The following is an 18769-nucleotide window of genomic DNA, read 5'->3' as shown; positions in this document are numbered from 1 at the left end:
ATTTTTTTTACTTAAAACATATTAATTATGCATAATTTAATATATATGTTCATATTAATTATACATAATTTAATGTATATGTTCATGTTTCTAATAAAATAATATATCATGATGCATTTTTATATATTGTAATGAGTTCAAAGTCAAATTATTTTGACATCTATTAAATCTAAAAAACTTTATAAAGTTTTTATAATGTTTGTAATAAATTAACATAAAAACAATTTTTTTAAAATTTTAATTTATTTTTAAACATTTATATATATATATACATTTTTTATTAACTATAAATATAGATTTGACCATTTTTATGGAGTTGAGAATATTTGTAAAAAACAAACTACACCTAACTAATTTATTAAATTTAAATTTCCTGTACTATATCATAATGTTCTTAAGATATAACATTAAATGGGATGGATACGCTTCAACTTGGTTTTGTACTAAGCAATGCACTTTTGTTTTAATCATGGAAATCCTAAATTCCTGGAAGAAATGTGGACATACAAATTATACAGTGTTGTCATCACGATCAATTAATAAGCGATGCTGGCACGATCATGTTAACATTAATATAAATACTACCTTCACCCAACTAGTACTACTGTCATTTCCGTTATATACGCCACTTAATTTAGATTAAGTGTAACATTTGTGTGGGAAAAATTATGTTGACTTTGCAGTTTTAATGTTATAGATTTTGCAAAAATTTCATAAACCAATGAATTGTATTTATTCTACCATTCACATGATCAGATGTTACCATAACCAATGTTATTCACTATTCATACTCTTAATAAATGATGTATAGAAAAGGGTGGAATAATGCATTGGGAGATTGTAATTTAATTTCTTTCACATTTCAACATAAGGCATGGCTTCGTGTACTATCAGTGTAAAAAAGGTACATGTGCGTGTAGTTTAGTATTCGTTATTAAGTGTGTTAAAATGTGTTTTTCTATAATTAAATAATTAGAATAGTTTATGAATTGTTAATTACGTATCAAAGAGTGTAACACTCCAGATATATCAATTGGTTTTTTTGTAAACAAATGAGAAATACAAATTTTTAACTGAATGGTTTGGTTTTAAGATACGTAAGATAAGTTTCTTGATGGGTTTAGATTGTAAGATGCTCTTACAAACTACACTTATTTTTTAACGATTTTTTAGTCTTTCACCCGAATCCACAGATTTCCTATCCCTTTTCGTAATCCCAACTAACCCATTATACATTTAAAGGATCATATCGAGTAGTTGTTTTTCTATATAAATAGATAACGTGTTACATTTAAATTGCAAAATTAAATATTAATTCACATATGTACATCACCATACACTATTAAAAGCACACCATACACCATTAAAATCCATACATCATACACCATTAAAGATAATGAATACAAAGGTCATGCCAAGCTTACAAAAAAAATTACTTAAAACATATTAATTATGCATAATTTATATATATGTTCATAATAATTATGCATAATTTAATGTATATGTTCGTGTTTCTAATTAAATTATATATCATGATGCTTTTTTATATATTGTAATGAGTTCAAAATCAAATTACTTTGACATCTATTAAATCTAAAAAATATTATAAAGTTTTTATAATATTTATAATAAATTTATATTAAAACAAAATTTGTAAAATTTAAAATTATTTTAAAATTAAAATTTTTGTTTTTTGATTCGCTACAAATATAGATTTGACAATTTTTATGGGTTTTAAATTATATTTGTAAAAAAAAAACTATACGTAAATAATCTATTAAATTACTTGTACTATATCCTGATATTCTTCGGATATAACATTAAATGGGATGGATACACTTCAACCTGGTTTTGTACTAAGCAATGCACCTGTGTTTTAAACTTGACAATCCCAAATTCCTTGAAGAAATGCGGACATACAAATTATACAGTGTTGTAAACGACGCTGACATGATCATTTTAACATTAATATAAATACTACCCTCACCCATCTAGTACTACTGTCATTTCCGTCATTTCCGTTATACAGGCCACTTAATTTAGATTAATAGTAAGATTTGTGTGGGAAAAATTATATTGATTTTGCAGTTTTAATGGTCTGGATTTTGCAAAAATTTCATAAACCAATGAATTGTATTTATTCTATCATTCACATGATTAGATGTTACCATAACCAATGTTATTCACTATTCATACTCTTAACAAGGGCAACTGCGTAGCGGTAGTCCTTGCCGTATTGCCAATAAAAACTAAACCATATTGCCAATAAAAACTAAACAATTATGAGTATTTAGGAGTTTGGACTGATTTTGTGCTTAGTTTCGCACAATGTCAATTAAGTTTTTATGAAATTGCATCAATGTCAATTAAGTTTTTATGAAATTGCATCAGTTGTGTGCTTTGGATTATTAAACAATTATAACATGAGTATTTAGGAGTTTGGACTGATTTTGTGCTTAGTTTCGCACAATCTCAATTAAGTTTTTATGAAATTGCATCCGCTGTGTGCTTTGGATGATTTTCTGCTATCGGATCCTCCACAAGTTGGTTACAAAATGACTGGGAGGAATTCACAATTTCTTGATTTGTAAAAATATTGAAGGAATGATCTGAACTTGTACAGTTACTGCAGGCAGAACTGTTGCAAGCATTTGGATTCACCATTTTAGTGTGTTGCACCGCAGTTTTTATTCTGACAGGTGTGGGTTTGATCGTGTTAATTTTGAACGTTTTCTTTCTTTGAGATTCCTGTGGTGGCACCTTCTTTTGCAGATGAATGTTCCAGTGGTTCTTGATTTCGTTGTCTGTCCGCCCAGGCAATCGTCCTGCTATCAGGGACCACCTGCATGGTAATGACGTATGTCACATACCCCGATAACCTCGCAGGTAAAAGTAGGGAGTTAGAAGTTTTTATGCAATTACCACAAGTAATTAATCAATTCACAACTCCACAAATCATCATTAACTGTAGATATACTATTCATTATTACATGAAGTAAATTGCCATCAAAGACAATGAGTTCCATAACCGTTGCATAACCTTTACCATCACTGTAATATCATAAACTGTCTTATGAATCCATGCATCCATTTCTTGAAATCCTTAACCATGTTAGATAATCATGCACTAAGACATTATGCTTGCCACAAAAAATAAAGAACCATCATCATCAAGGACCCATCTTTATCAACGGACACATAAGACAATCACATCAATCACACCATTGAACACGGATATACCCTGGAAACCCCGTAGGGTGAAAACCAGCAAACGTTTAATCTTCTTATTAAACGCTCGTGAGGGATTTCACCCCTCACTCAATGGCTTATAAGGGATTCCATCCCTTAACCATTGTTATAAAATCATTACAATAAGTTATCATTTAGTTATCACATAACTAGCTACAAGCTAATACAATTTACATGTAATATTTTATTTACATACCGCCACATGCAATAATCCTTGTGGCATAAATACTGCAATTTGGACTCAGCTGCATGGACAAATAATCCTTATCCTGCCAATGGTAAACGTCACTTTCCTCTGGCACCAACCGCCATCGTTTCCTGTCAATGTTGTTGACAACAAGCTTGGCAACAATATTAGATACATTATCAAATATTCATTAAACAACCTTTAAAAAGGATCTTTTTCATCTACTCATCTGTATGAGCACGCATAACATACTAACTCACTAGTACGTCTATTCAAGTAAATTCTTGTTCTACTTTACACAAAGCTTATTCTTTGAGCCATTAGCTTATCCTAATATTCCTTCTTTAGTATATACAGTACACATAATCTTTTAATGATACAAGTATGGGTTCTCACTATAGTAAAAGCACTATTTATTTATTCTTCTAAAAGAAAGAATCTCTAATTTGTTTCCAAGAAAACCCCTCTTGGAATCCTTCATCTTCATACTTGACGTATGCGTTCTTTTCTAGAAAGAAACCATATTTACCATATTTATTATAAAACACACTTTCTTCAAGAAAGTTATCTTTTCTAGAAAGAAACCATATTTACCATATTTATTATAAAACACACTTTCTTCAAGAAAGTTATCTTTTCTAAAAAGAAACCATATTTACCATATTTATTATAAAACACACTTTCTTCAAGAAAATTATCTTTTCTAGAAAGAAACCATATTTACCATATTTATTATAAAACACACTTTCTTCAAGAAAGTTAGTAAGATTACTTATGCATCTGGAAGCACATCATTAGAAATTTTCTACCATGCATGCAATGCATATCTATCTCAAGAACTTCAACGTCAGCTAACAACACAAAGAATTTAAGCTTATTAGCAATTCTTCTATTATGCATGCATGCATATCTATATTTTCCAGAACTTTAAAATCAGCTAACACACTAGCTTTTAAGCTTATATCTGTTTTTACGAAAAACAACAAGTTACTGGCATTGAGCGCATGGTAATCTTTCAACCATACCCAATAAAACATGCTTATATTTTCCTTTCAAGGAAGCGAGTACGATACTTATCTTATTCATGGCAGGTTCATCCAGCCTTGACGTTGAAGGTTCCAGAAAAGACTAGCCGTCACCGCCGCTACAGCTAGGCAATGCTCCTGGAGCTCGAACCCCGTTGGCTGGGTACATATTCAACACCATTCCAAACTTCAACTAAGGTTTCAATTCAACCCTTTGTGGGGAGAGGCGCCAATTTACATGAAGTCTCGCATTTACTGCAATCGATCATGCATCCTTTAACCTTCTTGGCTTTTATGGGTTTGCGGACGGGGCATTGAGCAGGGCATGAGAGGACAATCCCATAGCATCGACTGTATGCGCCTTCGCATATCGCTCTTTCCCGTCCCGTCACTCTCGAAGTCGGTAGCATTCTGTAATTCTGCACCTGATCACTGCTATACTGGTATTGCCCCTGACACAGCACCGCCATACTTGCCAAGCAAATAACCATTGCCGCAGAGTAATATATCATTGCCATTTGGAAGAAAGCCATCTTAAGCTAAAATTGCCACTAAAATCCCCGCTTGGCTGTATTTGCTGTGGAAGGAAGCCATGCAGCGTGAAGCCACCGGCGCAGCCTCGTGTTATTCCCGCATGGCATCGCTCCCCCCCTTACTTCATTCCCAATGCGGTTAAAACCAAATCCTCAAGAATCAGTTCCGGAGTTTCGTAATGGAGCCTTCCATATTCGATCTCATCCAGAAAACTGTTCCGCAGTTTAAGGATCAGTTCCGTAACTGACTAACCATTCAAAACTGTTAGTTATGATAAGTTACACGAGGGATATGACATACTCCCCCCCTTAACAAGAACACCGTCCTCGGTGTTCATCTTTTATTGGAACTTTAGACTTTACTCATGGTATTACCATCTAAACCACACAAAATGTGATCCTTTCTCTTTGAAATCAACGATTTCATTCCAAGAAAAGACGACAAACAAAATAGTAATGATATAGTCATAAGAAATATCATTAGTTATAAGCATCAATAGTCATAAGCATTCGGAATTGCAAAAATATGCAACTTCTAATCGCCACCACTTGGCCCTTATTCATTCATGATAACAATTCTCTGAGTCAACTTACCATTACTTACCATCTATTCTTGAAAATCATGAATACCTTCATGTAAATATTTTAATAGTGGTTGGACAGCTCTTCAACCTTCCATGGTAAGTAATTCCTGTAATATATGACTAATAATTCAATCACATTAGTCACTATATTTTGAGTCAAATGAAATATTTTTGACTAGCAATCAATTGCAATGTTAGATGCTTTCTAAATCGCAGTACTTTTATAAGTACTTAAAGAGCACTAATACTAATCATCAAATGATAAATCACCGTTCCACGTGCATACTGAACGAATTCTTACCAAAGACATCCGCAAAGTACCTCGAGAAGTACCAAAAGAGCACATAATTCTCTAATCATCAAAATAGTCAATCATTGCATCAAGCAAAAACTGTCTTAGCTCCCACTAAGATGTTCACAACATCAATAATACAATAAAGGAGTTAAGTTTTTTTTTTTTTCCAATTACTCCTTATAGAGCACTAAGCTCATTTCTTGTTAAATGTGCATAACATATTTCACACAACTATATATAGAATTTATTTTCAACATATCATATAGCTGATTCATTCATTTCTTTAGCTATGAGCATCATAATAGGCTAAAGAATTCCCAACCCATGGGAACCGGTTTCCATAACCAAACCGAGTCATTTTCACATCCAGACAGTTTCTTCGATAGAGACCTTACCAGGCCTAACATAGAATTCCACTGGCCAACCAGCTCAAGAATTCTAGGGAGAGGAAATCTAGGCAGACAGGTACCATCAACCCCTCCGGGCAGGTAGCTGCCATCAACCCAACTCCGGGCAGACAAGTACCATCAACCCCTCCGGGCAGGTAATTGTCATCAACCCAAGGCATTCATGCCTTTCACAATTCGGGCAGACAAGTACCATCAACCCTCCAGGCAGGTAACTGTCATCAACCCAACTATCCGCAACTGTCTGGCATGTTAAATTTCTCTTTTATTACTCTTTCCCAAAGTAATTACACAATGAACCATATAATCATTATCATTACAAAATAAACATGCATGTACACCATGCATTTACACTTATCCCTCATCATGGGTCCACAACATCAAGTTTGATGGGAAACATATCCATCATACACGTTGTATGCATGCAAATTTTCCAAATAACATAATTCATGCATATCATATAACATCATTCTTTCTCATTTATAATTGCATTTCATATTGCAGCAATTTATGTGATGAGTTTTCTTGTTGCCATTAAGCTACCACTACTTAATTCCATCAGCAACGTTAGTTATAAATATGCATCAGTTACCACGTATTCCATTTCCAAGAATGTTCATGCATACAATATTGTCATGTATAAAAGCATATGCAAATACTCATTAATGTATAAATGTCAACAACAGTTGAGTTAATACTCTCAGCATTCCCAATTTTGCCATAGTCTGTTGTTCCAATTCAAATCATCATTAATGGAGTATTATCTTACGTTTACTATGGCTAGCTTTAGTCATGCATTGTTAGTGTAATTAAACATAATTCCTCTAACATACAAGAACATAACTCTTATGTCACAATGACTAATCTTTGTGCATACTATTGCTTATCATATAAGCCTTTCTTTAATGTATGCAACCCATATTCCTTTCACTAGAATACTACCAGCATTTCTTACAATAAACCACATACCTCTTTCTTAAAGGAAGTCATTTTAATCCTCATTTCTCTATCTTCCGATGTGAGGATTTCTCAAGATTCCCTTTCAAGAAATTATTAAAGATATCTATCTTTAGGCATAAAAATTCAAGATACAAAAACAAGGTTTACTTATCCTTTATGTATCAAAATCAAGCAATCAACACAGCTCATTCAACAAGACAATCTCTCCAAGAGATTATTATTTTCAAGGAAGCTAGCATGACCACTTTCTCTAAGTACACACAGACTCATAATTCCAAAGTCAAAATAGCTACCAATATGCAACATGTGTCCTCCTAACACAATTACTTTACTTTAATGCACATAGTTCTTTTCATGCAACAAGTAAGGATTTTGGTTCTTGTATGAACACTATTCTAATGTGTCTTTAAGGAAAGAACCTCTATTTTTATTTTCGAGAAAATTCTCATAAAATCATGCATCTTCATACATGAAGTATGCATACTCTTAGGAGGAGACGATATTTATGTATATATGTAATATATTCTTTCCTCAAGAATTTAGGGATGAATATCTATGTGCCTAGAAGCACATTCTTAGTTAGCTTTTATCATGCATGTAATGCATAGTCATATCACTAGAGCTTAGAAACTAACTAGAATCATAATGCAATTAGCATATACATATATAAATATATATATTTTCCAAAAAGCTTTTATCAATTAAAGATACATACTTTAATTCAAGAAAACTTGGCCACCTTCCATGCTATGTCCTCAGGACATTTATATGCCTCATCCTCTTTCTCAAGAAGATTCTTTGGCTATATTTAGCAAGGATTTTATTCCAAGAAAGACAACAAGAGACAAACATTTCTCTCACAAGACTCACATGTAGTCCTACTAGGAGGAACTACCTATTCTCTTTACTAAGAAGCAATAACCAATTCTTTTACTGCAAGTATTATCATATTTTCTCTACCAAGAAAACATATAAACAATCAATCTTTAACTGCATGCCTTAACCCTTTTTCTTTACCACGAAAATCTATAAAAGAACCATTCTTTTATTGCATGCATTCAAATACTTTCTCTACTAAGAAATCATATAAAACATTCATACATGTTCTTCAAGTAAGTGAACAAGACACTTATCTTATCCTTGGATCAACATGCATAACTAACAAGTTAAACCACCCTTACCGGAAGCAATTGCTCTACTTATGCAATTAGAAGCATAATCTCCTAAGTGTCACACACGCACCAAAGTTACCACTTGATGCTAGATGCAACAATTATCATAACAATACTATGTGTCCATTTCCGAATAATGACTTCAAGGAGACATTACGAAAATCATTAACAGAAACACACTATAGATATCATTTTCCAACTCCTTAAGCATGGTCAAGGGAATACTCACATGCACATCGAGCGCTATCTAGTCATTAGAGTTTTCTGCAAGATTCTGATACCCAAAGCTTGCGCTATCTGGTCACCACCAGACTTAGCAATTTCTTTTTCCTATCTCCGTCTGTCCCTACAGCACAGTCTTCTTCCTTCTCCTTGCTTCCATTTCCTTTGGAAGCATCTATAGCTGGGGAAGGTAGTTAGAGTTCACTGACAACTGTATTAACACAGGTAGTCTATTAATGAATAATTATCACATGTAGTTATACCATGAATGGGTCCTATAAATGTTACCCACTGAACATGCCTCTACGATTAACTTTACCCTGGAATGCAACATGCATAAGAAATCCATCATTCCCATAGTAGAGATAAATTCAACCATTATTAAATCGAGGCTCCAATGGTTTTTAACATAAGCTCATACCATGCTAATGGATTTCACTTAATTAGAGGGTAATCATCATTAAATCTATTAAGACATAAGCATATACTATTCATCATGCATTCTCATGGTGAATAAAATTAAGAACTCTTCTCATGCACAACTGGTCTATAGCACCGAGAGAGTAAAAATCTTCATACACACATTCCATGCATGCGACATCAATCAACCTTCACTTGGTTACGAACTGTAACAATCTTAGTCCAATCGAATTAATGCATATAAGTTCTAAGGGTTAGTCATACAACACTAACCAATCTCAACTACCAATCGTCTTCATGCATCCATGACAAGACTGAATCAAAAGTTAGTTATGACAATCAAGTTTCGCTGCTTGACTCATTGCATGTTTTCAATATCTAAAGGGGTTCTTCTAATGTCCTTTTTAAAACAATTTTTCCATCCTATTCAAGGATGTTCCCCCTGATTTATATTCATGCATTGGCTTATTAAGTTTCGTTCATTGTAATTTCAATCTAGTTCAATTTATGCATGGTTGTTATGGCCATATGTGCAAATCAAAAGTTGGTAGTTGGTGGTCACTTCCTCAATGAGTGTTCACTATTGTGCTTAAGTGTAATGAGTGTTCAATTTTGTTTGTAAGTGCGACAAAAGTTTCATTGTCTTTTATCCTCATCAGGAATCCAACGTTATGAACGTAGTTATGCAACAACTTATTACTTACTTCTCAAAGAAGTTATAAACATGAATCAGACCTGTCATGCCAAAAGTAGTGTATGACATAAATGAATATGCGAATGATTAAACTCATACCTGAGTTAATGCCTACTGATGGCGTACCTAAATATCCTTTCCGCCTACCAATTCCCAAAGGCGCCAGTACTGCAACCTTTAGCTCTGATACCACTTGTCACATACCCCGATAACCTCGCAGGTAAAAGTAGGGAGTTAGAAGTTTTTATGCAATTACCACAAGTAATTAATCAATTCACAACTCCACAAATCATCATTAACTGTAGATATACTATTCATTATTACATCAAGTAAATTGCCATCAAAGACAGTGAGTTCCATAACCATTGCATAACCTTTACCATCACTGTAATATCATAAACTGTCTTATGAATCCATGCATCCATTTCTTGAAATCCTTAACCATGTTAGATAATCATGCACTAAGACATTATGCTTGCCACAAAAAATAAAGAACCATCATCATCAAGGACCCATCATTATCAACGGACACATAAGACAATCACATCAATCACACCATTGAACACGGATATACCCTGGAAACCCCGTAGGGTGAAAACCAGCAAACGTTTAATCTTCTTATTAAACGCTCGTGAGGGATTTCACCCCTCACTCAATGGCTTATAAGGGATTCCATCCCTTAACCATTGTTATAAAATCATTACAATAAGTTATCATTTAGTTATCACATAACTAGCTACAAGCTAATACAATTTACATGTAATATTTTATTTACATACCGCCACATGCAATAATCCTTGTGGCATAAATACTGCAATTTGGACTCAGCTGCATGGACAAATAATCCTTATCCTGCCAATGGTAAACGTCACTTTCCTCTGGCACCAACCGCCATCGTTTCCTGTCAATGTTGTTGACAACAAGCTTGGCAACAATATTAGATACATTATCAAAAATTCATTAAACAACCTTTAAAAAGGATCTTTTTCATCTACTCATCTGTATGAGCACGCATAACATACTAACTCACTAGTACGTCTATTCAAGTAAATTCTTGTTCTACTTTACACAAAGCTTATTCTTTGAGCCATTAGCTTATCCTAATATTCCTTCTTTAGTATATACAGTACACATAATCTTTTAATGATACAAGTATGGGTTCTCACTATAGTAAAAGCACTATTTATTTATTCTTCTAAAAGAAAGAATCTCTAATTTGTTTCCAAGAAAACCCCTCTTGGAATCCTTCATCTTCATACTTGACGTATGCGTTCTTTTCTAGAAAGAAACCATATTTACCATATTTATTATAAAACACACTTTCTTCAAGAAAGTTATCTTTTCTAGAAAGAAACCATATTTACCATATTTATTATAAAACACACTTTCTTCAAGAAAGTTATCTTTTCTAAAAAGAAACCATATTTACCATATTTATTATAAAACACACTTTCTTCAAGAAAATTATCTTTTCTAGAAAGAAACCATATTTACCATATTTATTATAAAATACACTTTCTTCAAGAAAGTTAGTAAGATTACTTATGCATCTGGAAGCACATCATTAGAAATTTTCTACCATGCATGCAATGCATATCTATCTCAAGAACTTCAACGTCAGCTAACACACAAAGAATTTAAGCTTATTAGCAATTCTTCTATTATGCATGCATGCATATCTATATTTTCCAGAACTTTAAAATCAGCTAACACACTAGCTTTTAAGCTTATATCTGTTTTTATGAAAAACAACAAGTTACTGGCATTGAGCGCATGGTAATCTTTCAACCATACCCAATAAAACATGCTTATATTTTCCTTTCAAGGAAGCGAGTACGATACTTATCTTATTCATGGCAGGTTCATCCAGCCTTGACGTTGAAGGTTCCAGAAAAGACTAGCCGTCACCGCCGCTACAGCTAGGCAATGCTCCTGGAGCTCGAACCCCGTTGGCTGGGTACATATTCAACACCATTCCAAACTTCAACTAAGGTTTCAATTCAACCCTTTGTGGGGAGAGGCGCCAATTTACATGAATTCTCGCATTTACTGCAATCGATCATGCATCCTTTAACCTTCTTGGCTTTTATGGGTTTGCGGACGGGGCATTGAGCAGGGCATGAGAGGACAATCCCATAGCGTCGACTGTATGCGCCTTCGCATATCGCTCTTTCCCGTCCCGTCACTCTCGAAGTCGGTAGCATTCTGTAATTCTGCACCTGATCACTGCTATACTGGTATTGCCCCTGACACAGCACCGCCATACTTGCCAAGCAAATAACCATTGCCGCAGAGTAATATATCATTGCCATTTGGAAGAAAGCCATCTTAATCTAAAATTGCCACTAAAATCCCCGCTTGGCTATATTTGCTGTGGAAGGAAGCCATGCAGCGTGAAGCCACCGGCGCAGCCTCGTGTTATTCCCGCATGGCATCGCTCCCCCCCTTACTTCATTCCCAATGCGGTTAAAACCAAATCCTCAAGAATCAGTTCCGGAGTTTCGTAATGGAGCCTTCCATATTCGATCTCATCCAGAAAACTGTTCCGCAGTTTAAGGATCAGTTCCGTAACTGACTAACCATTCAAAACTATTAGTTATGATAAGTTACACGAGGGATATGACAACGTAGTTCTTGATGGATTAAATCATTTTTATTTTGATGCTGCACTATTAAATCATTTTTATTTGTATGGTTGATTTGTAAATATTTTGGAATTTTATATATTAAATTAAAATCAAAATAGAAAATTCCAAAATATTTGTTGAATCAACCAAATTTATAAACAATGAATCCACGAGCAAAGAATCCATATACCTAATAAGGGCCACTCAACAATGAATCCACGAGCAAAGAATCCATATACCTGATAAGGGCCACTCACTGAAACACTGATTTGCACAACAAAGAAGTGGAATCCATATACCTGATAAGGGCCACTCACTGAAACACTGATTTGCACAACAAAAAAGTGTAAGCAACGAGTTCAGACTATCGCAAAGATTTTTAATGTTGTGAACTTCCCAAAAATATCGGTGTCAACTAAAACATTTAAATAATGATAAATGCCAGGGAAAATATCTCTTACAAATTTTGGCTTGAAAAGAAATCTTTTAAACAAAGCTGCTCTTTAATATCATAGATACAGTTTCTAAATATAGGTAAGTTAATCCTTGTGATAAATGTCTCCCAATAATAAATTCTATATGTTTAGAAATTTTAAATTCTATATGTTTAATTTTTTTTTTTATAAATTCTATATGTTTAGAAAATTTTCTAAACAAAGCTGTTCTTTAAAGAAATCTTTTAAACAAAGCTGCTCTTTAATATCATAGATACAGTTTCTAAATATAGATAATTTAATGCTTGTGATAAATGTCTCCCAACAATAAATTCTATATGTTTAGAATTTTTTTTTATAAATTCTATATGTTTAGAAAATTTTCTAAACAAAGCTGCTCTTTTAATATCATAGATACAGTTTTTAAAAAATGCATTTTTTAAAAATAAGTAATTTAATGCTTGTGATAAATTAAAAAGACTAATCGTATAAAGAATATCCATATGATATGACGATACATACCAAATTAGTATTCCATTTGAAAATTTTATTTTTAACGTGTAAAAAATGGCATTTATGAGATTATTTTTCATAATATGAATCAGCTGGGTTGCGATAACATTGGCGAGAACCCTTCTAATCTATTAGCTATGCCTTTGGCTCTACCACGGAAGTGACAAGCACGACTACACGGGGAAGGACATGATATCAACGGTCTGGACGAGTGGCCAAGAGATGGGCCCACAAATTTATTTATAGAAAATTAATTACATTCTATGAGGTTTGCATAATTTGAAGCGTGGTTCTCAAAGGTATTTATATCCTTGGCACGTTTTAACATTGTAAACACTTGTTCGTGTTTATAATTTTATAAATCGCCACTATGCACACCCTCACACCCTCGATTAGATGGGATGTAAGGAAATGATCTATGGATCAGCCGGCTTGGGATCAATGGGTGGAGCTTTGTGAAGTTGTGTTATAATAAATAACTTGAATGGCGCACTCTACTACGCGGAACACCGAAAAACCGGTGCATTTGATTGTTCTTGAAAAATGTCTAAAAAGGTTGGGTTGTTAGCGCTACGCATCTGTTTTTGCCGTTGAGTGGAGAAAAAAAAGGTGAGCGAGACTTAGTATCCTTTTGGCTTGCAATTCTGTGCTTTTGTTTTGCAATATGAACTGCTAAGAAATTTTTATTTATTTACTTTTACAGTTGCAGTAATGCCTGCGTTGTTGCATTGTAAATAAAAATTTACAAGTGGGCGGCGGGAGTTTAAGAGTAAAAAGGTTGAAAGGAATTTGTTAATAGGATATAAAAATAAAGGACATAGAACAGGGAGAAACAGGAATGTATTTCGTGAGAAAATTGACATTCCCTTTATTTAAAATTTAAACAAAGTTTCAGACCAGCATTAAATTTTAAATTATTTAAAATTCGTTTTTCGCATTTTTGATTGGATAAGAAAAATAGACCTCTTATTGCCGAAACTTTTCCATAACGAAGTTAACCAAAATTGAAACTTTCTCTATGTACAATTCAACCAAATATTATTACAAGGACTTTTCTATGTTTAGAATTTATCCAAAGTTTGCCAAGACTTTTTTCATATTATGATTGCCATCTTTCAATATTATAGTTGTCATCTGCTTTGTGGTTGTAGACATGCAAGTGGACGTGTTGCTGTCCACATGTTCCTTTGCAGTTGTTCGCATGTTTGTGTCACATTGTATATGGTGATGCATGTTTCTTTGCAGTTGTTTGCATGTCTGTGTCACATTGTATATAGTGATGCATCTAGTTTAAATGCATACCTGAAACCAGTAATATATTTTAATTCCTGAAACCAAACCAAAACAAATACGCAAACAATACTAATTTCATAAATGTAGTAGTTGTGGCTAGAAATGGGTCTGTGAAAAGGCTGAAGCACCTGCAGTTTGGGTCAAACAATCCTAATTTCATCAATGTAATAGTTGTGGCCACAAATGGGTTTGTGAAAACGCTGAAGCACCTGCAGTTTGGGTCTGTGAGAAGGTTGGAGCACCTGTGGTTGGAGCGGCTGTGGCTAGATATGGGTCTGTGAAAAGGTGGGAGCAGGAGAGAAAAAGAAATCGACTACCTTGCAACGATGCAGGACATGGCAGTGGCTATGAACATGTTGAAGCTATTCCTATCTATGAACACTGGTTGTAAGTGACATTTTCGTTTCTTTAGAAAATAATAGATACGTGATTAGCATGCTAATAATGGATACATTGAATTCCCTATCAGCTACATTGGCTTTCTCTTGCATTCAATAAAGATATCCATATACAGGAAGAATGAAGTTACCTACATTGGTTTTCTCTTCCATTCAATAAAGATATCCATATATAGGAACAATTAAGTTATCAACTTACTTGAATTGGAAAAAACTCACGTCGGATGCATAACCAACCTCGCCGCTCCTGATGGCAGGAGAGTCCACGGAGTCCACGATCACTAAATGCAGAATAGGAAAGGTCATCAATGCCTTCTTGTGCAAGGCTTCTCTTGCTCTACTCTTGGAGAGGTAATGAGTATATTTGAATGTAATAATTACATATTTTATTTTGACATTTTGGAAAGAGAATGAGCTTCAAAAGTTATTCACAGGCTTGAGCAAGTTGTTCGTGCTCTTCATACCAACTACCACGTCTAGCTAAAAATAAAATTCACCGAAAATTCACCGAACAACTACCACGTCTAGCTAAAAATAAAATTCACCGAAAATTCACCGAACAAATTGCAGATAAGATAAGATACTTTTATAAGTTAACAAATTGACAAATTGCAGATAAGATACTTTTGTAGCAAACATGACCTCAAAAACATGGAAATTTGTAAAATAATTCAAACTAAAAGGACCAAGACAAGATAGTAAGACTCTAGAATCAACATCTATAATATGTTTTGAATTTAATATATTTCAATAAGGTCACCCAAACAATATACTAACTTGTCAGAATCTATCATAAAATTATGTTAATTTAGCTGGGAATAACAGAATGAATTCTGGAAAATCATTTAGAATCTGGAAGATCCCAAGACATAACCCATGTAAGAGTAATGTAAAAAAGGGGCACCCATAGATAATTAGTGTATATGGAGCTGAATTTAAATAATTCTATGTTGAGATCCTTGTTAACTGTAAAACGTGATTAATTATCACATAAAATGAATTCTGGAAAATCATTTAGAATCTTGAAGATCCCAAGACAAACCCATGTATCATGAAAGTACATTAGTTCAATTGAGTTAAACCAGCGGAAAATGAAAGAGTCCATTTGAATCAAAAATAACTACACAATTCAACAAGAAATTAATTGAGATATATAGGTTTCCGAAGAACATCATGTTGTGAGTCAATCACAAGCATACAATCAAAAAAATTGGGAAATTACATAAGAAACTCTATAACAGCTAAAGAGAAGGCCCGTAAGGATTCTAGGTGAGAGATCCAAAGAATAAATGAACAAGTTTCAAAGTAAATTTCAAAAATAAGTATTTTAATACTCTGCATCTGTCCCGTAAGGATTCTAGGTGAGAGATCCAAAGAATAAATGAACAAGTTTCAAAGTAAATTTCAAAAATAAGTATTTTAATACTCTGCATCAGTCCAAAGAGAAAAAATAAAAATGAAAAAAAGAATGACACGGAAGTATGTCTCAAAAAGAAGTGTCCCGTCTAAATCATGATATTAAATCCTTTAATCCCCCAGTGATTTCTCCAAACATAAAAATTTAAAATAACATCTAATCATATTCTGACACGCAAGCATATGTTATCAAACTTACCCGCATAACAATCACGTCATCCAGTTCTCCAAACTTGCTCATATAATCCTGTAAACCTTCAGTGTCGACATCCCAAGGAATACCAAGCACCTGTAAGGCATAAATGATTAATCAAGTAAAATTAGAAAACTAAAAGAACTTGTATATATTCACTAGAGTGCTACTTGAACATCTGTGCCAGATGCATGCCTTTATAGAAAGGCTGAAGCAAGTAGTTAAACCATGACGATAAGAAATTTCTTTGTTATCGAGGTGATTACAGGAAATGCAGAACTAAGCATGTAAAACATCATTTTGATAATGAAAGTGTTCAGTAAGATGGAGATCTGCCAATCAGTTACAAAATTGTCAAACTTGCTTGAACATACAGCATAGAGCCTGTTATAAATTGGCAATGCAATTCACAACCTGGAAGTAAAAGCATAATATCACACTGTTTCTCCTCTCTTGTAGCAGAGTTGACACCAAATTTTAATTTACATTTCTCACAAGAAATGAGACCTTGAGTTTAATGAATTCAAATATGTTAGCATGCATTTCTCCTTCGGTAACAGTTTTACTGTCAGGATCAGCAGTGTTCCCAGGGAAGAACTTAACAAAATGATCTCTTCCAACTAGAGCAAACGAATTAAATACGGTCAGATTATTTTCCAATCAGTATGGAACACCACTAATCATCTAGTTATAAGACCCTGGAAACATTATTCGTCTTTTATATTTTAAGATCAACAACAGAAATTGACATATCAGATGTTATAAGCTCTATCATTTTTCAAAAATTGCATGCTTTTGACGAGAAATTATCATTTCTGTGCATTCTGACTCCTCCATTTTCTCTTACATTGTCTGTCAATTCTTCCCAATTTTCTTTAGAATTACTTGGAACAGTTGTCAATCTGAACATAGTGACTTTACAGAAATTTCAAAACTACTATCATGGAGAAGCTTTCAAGACCTACTATCAGAAACATGATAATTCTTGTATTTTGACCAATTATTGAGGAAAAAAATCCTATGAGAAAGCTGTATGAGTCTACTTTATGAACATTATTCCATGACAGAGGTAATTGAAATATTGCTTAAGTTTCTAGCATGTCTGTATCTAACTTAGAGAGAAACTATTGGACGGCACATGATTATACATCAGAGCGTATTAAAACCCTGTGCGGCTCTGCCAGAGCTTTGAAGAAAAAAAAAACCTAACAATAAGACTGGTAACGGGGATAACAATACAAACCTTTCGATCATGGAAATGAAGAATCTCAAGAGGTTTTTCCATCAAATTTGAGATAGACAGAGCCAACCACGGTCTTCACGGTCTGATCCACTGTATCGACGCCAGGCTTCATAGGTGAGATAGACAGAGCCAACCACGGTCTTCACGGTCTGATCCACTGTATCGACGCCAGGCTTCATAGGTCCAGGTCCTGTGTTCTCCTTGGCATAATCTCCTAAATTAGAAAGGAAAACGGTTGCCCTCAACACAGTATTACAAGCACCGGCAGCTGCCACCTGCTAGAAGTCACCTGCTAGAAGTCTCCTGACACCAACAGCTGGCTGTTGTGCACGACCAAAAGCTGCCACCTGCTCTAAGTCTCCAACATATACTTAAAAAATTTTGCCCCGAACTTAAAATCAGTTGTCATAACATGTAAATTGGACTTTGGATAAAATTAATTGTCACAACATTCTGCAAACTCGACTTTGGGTAAGATGAATTGTCACAACGTTCAATCCATATCGCCGGAAATAAGACCTCCGAAAACTTTGGGTAAAACAAAAAAGCCACGAAATTTGGATTTGGAAATTCAGCAACCCGGCAATAGGACCTCCAATATAAAACTTTGGATAAAAAGCAAAAAACATCAAAGCTTTAAAATAAAACTTTGGGTAAAAGCGAAAAACATCAACTAAATACTCAGGTCAACTCAAATTAATAAGAAGTCAACGCCTGATCGAACGCTATTAGTCCCAGGCAGGGACTAATAAATGATCTATATAATTGGGTGGAGTAATGTAGAGGGAGATTGTGATTTAATTTCTTTCACATTTCAACATAAGGTATGGTTTCGTGTACTATTAGTGTCAAAAAGGTACATGTGCATGTAGTTCAATATTCGTTATTTTAGTGTGTTAAAAAT

The 18769-nt window shown here is 33.9% G+C and overlaps 1 long non-coding RNA gene across 2 annotated transcripts; it reads right to left on the bottom strand.

The window, feature by feature from the left end:
* Window positions 1–2584: 2584 nt before the first annotated feature.
* LOC149156084 (uncharacterized) lies at window positions 2585–17971 on the bottom strand. 2 transcript variants are annotated; one of them, XR_016263158.1, is made up of 4 exons: window positions 17866–17971; window positions 16629–16718; window positions 12566–12699; window positions 2585–2842 (listed from the first exon to the last, which is right to left on the bottom strand). It is a non-coding gene; the product is annotated as an uncharacterized LOC149156084 (long non-coding RNA). The 2 variants fall into 2 exon arrangements; XR_016263159.1 differs by lacking the exons at window positions 2585–2842; window positions 12566–12699 and adding an exon at window positions 15213–15294.
* Window positions 17972–18769: the final 798 nt, after the last annotated feature.

This window comes from Pinus tabuliformis, chromosome 9 (assembly GCF_031772625.1).
Source record: "Pinus tabuliformis cultivar Carrire ecotype Pingquan chromosome 9, CPIR1, whole genome shotgun sequence".
In the NCBI taxonomy this organism is placed as follows: Eukaryota; Viridiplantae; Streptophyta; class Pinopsida; order Pinales; family Pinaceae; genus Pinus; species Pinus tabuliformis.
Note: the sequence above shows the minus strand (reverse complement) of the source record. Positions and strands in the feature narration are given on the sequence as shown.